Source organism: Pseudorca crassidens, chromosome 8 (genome assembly GCF_039906515.1).
Source record: "Pseudorca crassidens isolate mPseCra1 chromosome 8, mPseCra1.hap1, whole genome shotgun sequence".
Lineage (NCBI taxonomy): Eukaryota > Metazoa > Chordata > Mammalia > Artiodactyla > Delphinidae > Pseudorca > Pseudorca crassidens.
The window spans coordinates 96,054,309-96,062,896 of record NC_090303.1 but is presented as its reverse complement, the minus strand read 5'-3'; positions in this window follow the sequence as shown (position 1 = coordinate 96,062,896).

The following is an 8,588-nucleotide window of genomic DNA, read 5'->3' as shown; positions in this document are numbered from 1 at the left end:
GCCAGCCATCTTCCATTGGTATTAGATTCTGAGGCAGCTTTAACCCATCTCCCCATACATTTGATCATCAGTATCAGTATTATTATCATGTGACTTATTTAAATAAGGCAGTTGAATCTTAGCAACAAGCCAATATTACACCGTATTACAGTACAGGCATAGTACAATTCAGTTTCATTACAGAACCAATCAGTAAGAATTAGAGGTCTCTGCTATGCCTTTCCAACAGATCTGGCCCTTGTCCATATACCAGATTATTATTGTGGACAGGTGTCACTACAATTATCCATGATTCACTTATTTCTGGGTTTCAAGTTAGTTGGGGACAAAGCCAGTTACCCTATCTCAGTTTAAAGACTCGTACTAAAACTAGTTTCTATTGTGGGCTGTTATATAGTGGGGCCCACTTCTGTGCCTGCCCCACCGTGACAAGGACATGGCGTTATTCAGACGAGTTTCTTTTCCTCCTAACGTACTACAGATTATGTCTTCTTCTGATCTGTTCTTCGTAAACAAGAGGGCAATCACGATGCATCAATGAAAATTACAAATGCCTCCAGAGAAAAAGAATAAGTTCCAAGGCCAGTAAGATCCCCATAAGTGTACCCCTTTGGCTTCAGCAGCTAGAATGGAGGGGCTCCGCCCCATAGTTACTTTGGTCTCCATCTGGATCAAAACAGTCAAGAGGTCTTGGGTCAGAGCTGAGTCCTAGCAGTAACCAGCTTTATTTGTTGAATCTGTCTGACCCATTTCACTGAAATCTCATCATGTTTTCAGGCTGACTCCTATCCCTTGCTTTTTTCCTAGAAAGAATTCCCTCTAATCTGTTCATTCTAGTTAAGAAAATCTTTTTTCTACTGGCTGTCATGCCTCATTAAAAATGAATTCAGCTTGTTCAGTGATGTCTAGATGGCCACCTATCTCTTTTAAAGCCACTTTTTTGTTTTGTGGGACAATCCACCATGCTTGTTGTTGCCACTGTGTACTAACAGCATGAGTGCAGTTATGCATATGTTTTGCTCCCTCACAATACTGGGTCCCGCATATAGGTCTTGATAAGTAGCCTACCTAGATGTAATTTAGTATGAGTATGCCGTAAGTCCTCTTAGAATCTTCCTCCTGTCAGGGTAGGGTCATTTCCCATGCAATTCATACCCACTGTGCGAAGTCTATGCTTTATTCCTGTCAGAAACCCACTGTCTTCTCCTATTCTGTTTAACAGCTTTCCATCCACAAAAACGGAGGTGATGTGTATCTGTCCATAGCATACTATGGACTGCTAGGAATGAAGCTGATATATTTTGTCCATTATAACCAAAGACCTTTCTAAGCATGTGATCATCAAGATTTATAGTTACACAGTGATCCATCAGCTGAGAACTGTACAACACATGGTCCGACGGCCACAGGGATAATGGCTCCCAGAAATTTCTTCCTAATGAGATCCTTTGCAGTAGAAGCAACCTGAAAAATAAACGTCAAAAGTTACTGCTATATCACTACAGTTCCATTCAGTCACCAACAATGGCGCCAACTTATCATAAGACCAACATGGTCCCAAGTGCACTGGCACTCAGGAGTGCACGCTTCCACTCTAGGTTCCAAAAGCAGCGTTGGTTTCGGCAAACATATGACTTCACATTTTTGTGCATGTGGCATAATCGTGTTAAGAGACAACATTCTCTAGCTGTGAGCTTTTCTTGAGGCATCAATATTAGACTTCCTTTACTGTGGTCAAATTTTTAAGAACGCACAACCTAGAAGGTGCCATTTATGTTTAATTGTGGGACATTACTGAGGACGATAGCCTCAGGGAGACAGCCTGTCAGCTCTGAGAATGTCGTCATCAAGCCGTCAGCACTGCAGCTGGTCGCGCACCCTGAGGGGAATTCAGGATGGAGGAAACCAGGATACTGGCCCTAGATAGTCAGGGTGCATATCAAAGGAATGATTTCAATGAGCCCAGACTCATGTATCTTCTTATATATAGAAAAGCACTAAAGTCATTAACTTAAGATATCTAGATTTTTTTGGTAAAATTTATTTATTTTTATTTTGCTTTTATAGAGCAGGGATTCATCATTTCGAGCTTGAAGTTTACAGTTGGAAACTGTTCTTTCTTCTTCAAATTACTTCATATATTTCTTTTTTAATACGTGTTTTGAGTAAGACGGACAGAAGACAGAAATGTCCAAATCTTTTTGTGAAAGGATAGCAAAAAGATATTTCAAATCAAATTGCAGAGCAATTTGTCAGTGGAATATTTTAATACCAGGGAATTGGTAGAAACAGAGAAAAATTACTCACAGTTGAGTTGTATGCAATTCAGAAATTGGCATGTTGATTTCAAATTGAGGAGAACCAAGAAAGCAAGAAGAAAACAATAGAGCATAATGACAGAATGGAATTTGGCACTTCGGGGACACATCAATTACTATGTTACTAAGTCCATGAATCAATCTGAATACGAAGGCTCAGGGAGCTCCTAATCTAGAGGCATGGATATTTTGTAAATTTTTTAGGCTCTTTTTGAGTAAGTACATTCTGTCATCAAGGAAAGCAGGGAACAAAAGTAATGACAGAAAATTAGATAATGACTTCAGAAAAAGTCTCATATGCATATGTTTAGAGCTAAAAAAGACACAGGAAGCTGGAAAGACTAAATTTCTTTCCAAGGAGAATGTTGGGAGTCATGGGAGACCTCCAGGAGGGGAAGTATGGGTAAGAAGCTGAAGAGCGACAAGCAGGCTGAGTCAGGACCTGGGCCAGGGAAGCCTGTGTGGGCCTGAGATGGATCCTGGGAGAACAACAAGGCAAAAGCCCAGTGGGCTCAGCTGTGAAGTGAGCATCTGTGCTCCTACTGCATCCAGACCAGGGACCTAGGATAGCAGGCACAGGGATGCTTCACTATCAAATATGCAAGTTCTTTTGTTTGTTTGTTTTTGTTGGAGATTTCTACAGCGCTTTATCATAAATGGACAAATCTATCAGGGAGAAAATCAGTACAGACATAGCTGAATTCAACACCATCGACCAAATGGATATAATAAACATCTACAGACTGCTTCAACAACAGCAGAATACACATTGTCTCAAGCTCACGTGAAGTATACACAAAGACAAACCACAGTCTGGGCCATAAAACACACTCTAACAAATTTAAAATGTCAGAAATCATATAAAGTCTGTTCTCAGACTGCAGCGAAGTCAAACTGGAAGTCAATAACAAAAACAAAGCCGGAAAATTCCAAAATACTTGAAGATTAAGCGCTTCAATTCTTTTTTTTATGTAGTTTTAAAATTTTTATTTATTTTTCCCTTTTTTCTCTTATTTTTATTTATTTTTTCACACACACACACATTTTATTTTTACAAGAGATAAATAGACTGACACCAAGCACTGTAAATGGATGACCACAACAAAAGCAACAATGATTGCAATTACCACACACGAAACACACTCACACTATGTCATAATATTGACATTCAATCCAGGAATCCTCCACTGTAACAGCTCCGTTACTTTGCAGTGAAAATTGATTTGTATATTTTTTGCCTCTGAGTCCTTGTGGGATTTTTTTTTTATTCAAACAGAAAGTCACAAAAATTATAATCATCCTCATCAGTTCACTCAGTCCCATGTAATTAATTTTTTTTATCTTGATCTTTTGTGTTAGCACTTTTATGAATTCATCAGTTTTCCATTAGAATTCTGAAAATGCTTATTCATTCAGTTCAGCAGTATAGTCAGTTACCAGAAACCCGTACTTGTCAGTCTTTTCCATGAATTCCTTGAAGATGAAACCCTTTTATAGGAACATTTTTGCAAAAGCAGCAGAGTACACCCAGAACTGTCTGTAAATGACAAAAGACTTAAAAATGACCACAGTTAAAGATTTGATGAAAGTTCATAATATTGCAACTGACAAGGAAATTTAGTTATTTCTGAGATATACATTTTAAAGTAATAACTAGAATTATGACTTATAACATTATACCAGAATGTATATAAGATTTTTAGAAATTTCATGTAATGTCTGAAATATTTATATTAACATATTTCCATACAAATAACCCAAAGAAAGTTTAGTATTAGTTGTTTTGTTTGTTTGTTTACACTGCAGGTTCTTATTAGTCATCAATTTTATACACATCAGTGTATACATGTCAATCCCAATCGCCCAATTCAGCACACCACCATCATCACCCCACCGCGGTTTTCCCCCCTTGGTGTCCATACGTTTGTTCTCTACATCTGTGTCTCAATTTCTGCCCTGCAAACCAGTTCATCTGTACCATTTTTCTAGGTTCCACATACATGCATTAATATACGATATTTGTTTTTCTCTTTCTGACTTGCTTCACTCTGTATGACAGTCTCTAGATCCACCCACGTCTCAACAAATGACTCAATTTCGTTCCTTTTTATGGCTGAGTAATATTCCATTGTATAGGGCTTCGCTGGTGGCACAGTGGTTGAGAGTCCGCCTGCCGATGCAGGGGACACGGGTTCGTGCCCTGGTCCGGGAGGATCCCCCATGCCGCAGAGCGGCTGGACCCGTGAGCCGTGGCCGCTGAGCCTGCGCGTCCGGAACCTGTGCTCCGCAAGGGGAGAGGCCACAACAGTGAGAGGCCCGCGTACCGAAAAAAAAAAAATTCCATTGTATATATGTACCAAGTTATTAGCCTCCTTTTCCCATATGATTAGAATTGACTAATCAAAGTTCATAATTCAAACAATCTGGAATTACAGAGTTTTACACGTAACATTTTTTAGTAAAATATTTTTGAATGAAACCAGTGGCCTAGAAAAAAACTATCTTCAAATGGCAGCAATAAATAAGGAGGGAAAAAATTTCCTAGTGAAACATTTTTCATCAGGCGTGAACTCCAGACAAACCATATGTTACACTGGGTGTCAAGAGCACTTTTTACAGGTTTGTAGGAAGGTCATGAGGAGACAGCTCTATTATGGTAGCTGTCTACACAGACTACTGTTGAGGACGTATGTGAGGACAAGATAGAAAAAATACAGTAAAATAAAGAAAGCAATTTTCTTCCCTTTCAATATGGAATGGTTTTCTGCATTTTAAAAATCTCAGTTCAAGAAGCCAGAATTTTTTTTTCCTGAGAAAAAGCCTGTGACAGATAAGATAAAGAGAAAAATACCTGAAATGAAGGTGCCTTTAAGTGTCCACCCTGCTACACCTTAAGGAAAAGGCTTTCAGTGCACAGAATGATGCAAAAGGTTTCATGAATACATCGCTCTGTTCTTCCATAGCATGAAAATGAGCAAGGACTGAAAAGAGCAAGATCCCTCTGAATAGGGATGAAAGCAGCAGGGTCAGCAGTGCTGGTGAGACCATCACTCCCATCTCGACTCTGCAGGAGAACCATGTGACCTTGAGTCACTGATTCTGAGCCATTGTTTTCATCTGGAAAACAGTGACAGCAGGGTCTAAAGGGCTGGTGTGAAGAATAAATACCATTAAACAGGTACATGGTAGGAGTTAAATAAATGTTAGCTCTTACTAATTGTATTAAAGGGACCACAATTCCAAGAGAACATAAATCAGTGGGATTAAAGATGCAACAAAATTATGGTATTGTAAACTCTTTCACATTTATCTTGCTTCTTTTCAGTTATTTTTGAGTTTAAATAGAAAACACACCACTTTACTCTCATTTCTATTAATATTTTTATGTGCTGATTTTTTTTTTTTTTTTTGCGGTACGCGGGCCTCTCACTGTTGTGGCCTCTCCCGTTGCGGAGCACAGGCTCCGGACGCGCAGGCTCAGCGGCCATGGCTCACGGGCCCAGTCGCTCCGCGGCATGTGGGATCTTCCCGGACCGGGGCACGAACCAACATTCCCTGCATCGGCAGGCGGACTCTCAACCACTGCGCCACCAGGGAAGCCCATGTGCTGATTTTTAAAATTAACTTTAAAAAGGAATTTAAAGAAATAGAAGAATCCTTTAAAGTAACCTCACTCCTAGACTGAAGAAAATACAGGTTTTAATAGTCAAATGGCAGTTCTGCTATGCCAAAATACCAATGTGAGAAAAAGTAGTAAATCTTATGAAAGAAAGTGGGGCAATTTAGAATATTTCACACTGAGTCAAATTAAAAGTTTCTACTGATCACTCTCTCAGAGTGACTGCCCTGGGGCTGTCAAAGTCAAAGCTCTGAGGAAGCACAGAGTTGTCCAGTTTTCATAATTACTCAGATATTATTTACTCTCTGCATCTGTAACTTCAACACAGCCTGATCCTCATGAATAGCTTAGTGTAAAAAACAAACAAACATGGATTCTGACCCTGACCGCCTGGGTTCAAATCCTGGCTTTGCTGTAGGCTAGGTTGGTGATCTCTCTGTTCCTCTCCATTCTTTAGTTCCCGCAGCTGCAAATTGGGGTGGATAAACCTTACCTCGTAGGACATTTGAAAAGTTAAATGAGTTATCCCACATAAGCCACTTAGAGTTTAAATATTTATTATAAGGAATGGAAGCCATTATTGGAGAGTGAATTCTGGTTCTAATATCATAAGGAAGCATGTCATAGAATCATAATATTGAATATTTCTCTGCTAAAATAAGGAACAAAAAGAGAATCTGTATACCAATAGAACTGGGCAAGCAAACCACTGACCTCTTCCTTCGCAATTTTTTATTTTTTATTTGGGGAACGTCCCCTGACATTCTTTATAGCCCTTTAGCCAGATCCTGTCCTACGTGGATGAATAGCCGATTCCTCTTCTCTGACACAGTCATGACAAACCCAAGAGATGCCACAGAAGGGGACATAGACAGGGGTCCTGGAGGGCCAGAGGCATTAAGGCCACACCACGGGGATAGATAGTGGGCCCAAGAAATACCCTCAGGACCAAAGTCTGAAGATAGGTTCAGGACACAGGGAAGACATTCAGTCTCTAATACCTGCAGCCAGTGGTTCATTCACTCCCCCTTTCCTGTTTCCACGTGCCAAGCTTTCTCACGACTAATGAACTTAGAGTGCAGAATCTCTTCTCTCCTCTACAACATGGCCTCAGGCTGAGAAGAAACCTCACACAGAGGGAGAACTAGGATTGATTCTCCTCCACAGGGGCCTCAGCGGGAGGTGAAGCCCAGACACACAGCTCTCAGCACAGAAACGTATGATAGACTTGCTCCTGCAAGTGAAGGCTTTTTCTATCATTTGGACACAACCCTCTCCCTACAGACATAAATAATAATCAGGGGACAGAACCGTGTGTTATCACCTCTACTCACGTCCTCCTTAGCGAGATTTAACGTCTCTGCTGCTTTCCTATCAGCAGGTGAATGCATTTCCCATGTTTATTCATTTTGGTCTTTCAGTATCCCATGAGAACTGTTACGTGCATTTGTTTGGGATTTATGTGTGTTTGTGTGTTTTGCTTGATTGGGTGAGGCCAAGATGTCTCTAAAGTATGTAAGACCCTGGAACAGAAAACAGAAATTTCAAGATCATGTCATAAATTAACTTTTCTCAATACTTATTTTGTCAGTCTTAAGGTCGCTCTACTCTCTAAATTCTCCTGTTCATAGAGGAGAGGATATATTTATTGATCTTTCATGGGAGGGGCCCTATGGACCCTGTTAAGGCATCATCTTGTGGACACAGGTATCTCCCCATGTAGAAAACGTTGTTGCCAAATAATCACGGCACATTTCTCACTTTCAAGTATTTGTGACTTGGCAGTTTAGATATCTCGCCTTAATTTTCTCTGGTTTGCCATTCTTTTCAAACGTCTCTAAATTTCACAGCTACGTTTTTATTTCTTCATTGCAGGTTAAGGCCTACAATTGAAATGTACACCTTTCTCTTAATCTCTCTGTCTCTCTCTATTGTCCTCTTTCTTGTGCACTAAGTGATAATGTTTGATGATTATAAAGTCCTTACAGTTCTAACTTTCTAAGTTTTGATCTTAACCTAGTTTCATAGAGAGTCTTAGTTCTTAAACTGTGGAGCAAGAAGCACTTCAACATATAAGGGATATATTTAATGTATTAGAGAGCAGAATAAATATTTTAAGAGGAGGCAAACTGTGGTTATTTCTTTTCTTATAGTAGTCATGTGTCCAACAGCTCCTCAGTCCACTTACCTCCTTATTCTCCAATATATACTCTCGTTTCATTCAAGTACTGCTCCCCAGTACTCCTACTCTGAAATGTTTACTCCTTGTTTCAAGTCAATTTTATCCTCGTATTACCCATTTGACATCAAACATAATACTAATCCTTCAAAGCACTCATGGAGCCTCTTCAACCACCTCAAACGAAATTGGACTCCCTTCTCTGGTTGACTAAAACACTTATAGCATCCTTCAAGGTTGTGCTTAATTTTTTTTTTTTTACATTTTAGTATTTTTATTGTCCACCTTTCCTATATTTTACAAGCAAAGCCAGATTATTACAGAAAAATACATTTAACTCACCAACAACCAGACAGAGCTAAGGATAATAATCTGGTTCATGTTCCTTCACATATGCATAGTTACCATTTTATTTAGTCTGATGAAGACAATATGGTGACATTTAACACAGCTTTATGGATACAAAGAGGTG